This window comes from Colobus angolensis, unplaced genomic scaffold, assembly GCF_000951035.1.
Source record: "Colobus angolensis palliatus isolate OR3802 unplaced genomic scaffold, Cang.pa_1.0 Scaffold41, whole genome shotgun sequence".
In the NCBI taxonomy this organism is placed as follows: domain Eukaryota; kingdom Metazoa; phylum Chordata; class Mammalia; order Primates; family Cercopithecidae; genus Colobus; species Colobus angolensis.
Window position 1 is genome coordinate 4,316,244 of NW_012117488.1, and position 1,818 is coordinate 4,318,061.

Sequence of the window (1,818 nt, forward strand, 5' to 3'; positions counted from 1 at the left end):
TTTTTTGTTTTTGCTTGTTTTTTTGTTTTGTTTTGTTTTGTTTTTTTGAGACAGAGTTTCACTGTTGTCACCAGGCTGGAGTGCAGTGGTGCCATCTCGGCTCACTGCAACCTTCGCCTCCTGTGTTCCAGCGATTCTCCTGCCTCAGCCTCCCAAGTAGCTGAGATTACAGGCGTGCACCACCACACCCAGCTAATTTTTGTATTTTAGTAGAGATGGAGTTTCACCATGCTGGTCAAAGGGCTCTTGAACTCCTGACCTCAGGTGATCCACCCACCTCAGCATCCCAAAGTGCTGAAATTACACACGTGAGCCACTGTGCCTGGCTAACCAATGCAGTTTTTTTCTTAAGTTTTCAAATTGTTTTTTCTATTCAAAATTCAAAATGACAATAGCTTTATTGAGTTCCACAAAAATGATATATAGTTTTTCTGTGTATCATTCATACATATCAATCTAAGTTATTTTCTTAGAATGTCGGTAAAAATATTGGCACTGCTTTTGTCAGACACATAGGGGTGTATTTTTGAATGATGTGTCTCTGTGGGTTTAAGACATTTTCATGGCTTCCAGTTGTTCTGGTGATGAAGACTAGCATCCATGCTGTGCCTTCCTTTTCATCTTCATCCCTCCTGTGCCTTTCCCCCTGTGTTGCTGCCAGAACTGAAACCAGGGTTAGTGCATTCCCCTCAGGATAACAACCAGCAAGGCCCCTTTCATCTCCTGGTGTGCACTGGTCCATGTCTCCTTCATGGGCCTCCTCATTCAAGGTTGAAGATCCCCACTCTGTTTGGCAAGGCAGGCAGGAGAGTCCTACAGCCCAAAGCAGCCCAACTGAGGACAGCTTTCTGGAAGAATCTATAGCTAGGGCAACACTGCATTCAGATAGCTCTTCTATCACACTCGTTACCAGTGACTCTGGAAAGCTCCTTCCCTGAGTTTTCCCTTCAAATGTCTTTGCCATACCTGAGTTGAAGCTCATCATTAGAAAGGCAGGAAGGCAGAAGATGCTCAAGAGGTGGCTTTTTGCCACTCCAGGGACTTAGATGGCTGCTCACAGCCAGCCTTGTCCTTCCACCTCTCCTTAACCTCCAGGCCAACAAAAGGATAAAGACAGGAGCTGCTGACTTCCACTTGGTCCATACTTTCTTTGCTTTTTTTTGTTTGTTTGTTTGTTTTTTTTTTTTTTTTTGAGATGGAATCTTGCTCTGTCTCCAGGCTGGAGTGCAGTGGCGCAATCTCGGGTCACTACAACCTCTGCCTTGGTCCATACTTTCACAACAAACCTATCTCTTGGGCAAACTGAGAACCTCAAACCCCCACTACCCAGAAATGGAACCCAATCAGTGTCCCCAGTTTACCACAGGGTTGCCTTTTAAAAATCACTCTTCAGGCCACCTGCCCAGCATCTGTCTGCCCTCAACCTTCTATGATCTGACTGGTAGACTCAGGCGTCCTGAGAAACTGCATCTCTGAAAGTTTGAAAATCTAATTTGTGCTACTGTTGTTAAATGATGGTAACTCATAACCACTGAATTGGAACTCATTAGCAGGGCAGCATTAAGGAGTTGCTGCCGCATTTGAAATCCATTTCTTGGGGGAGTCTGACTGCCATCAGGGACTTTCTCATGGGGTGATTGAAGTCACTCCCTTTAGAAAACAAAGTATTCTATACAACCACCTCAAGGCCCCAGCCTGCTTTCTTTTAGGAATTTAACAGAGGCTTATATAAGGTCCAATAACTCAATTAATTAAGAGTAAAATGAAGATGGTGACTTCATATTTCTTTGGTCAGTGAAAATTTTAACATTCTCATAA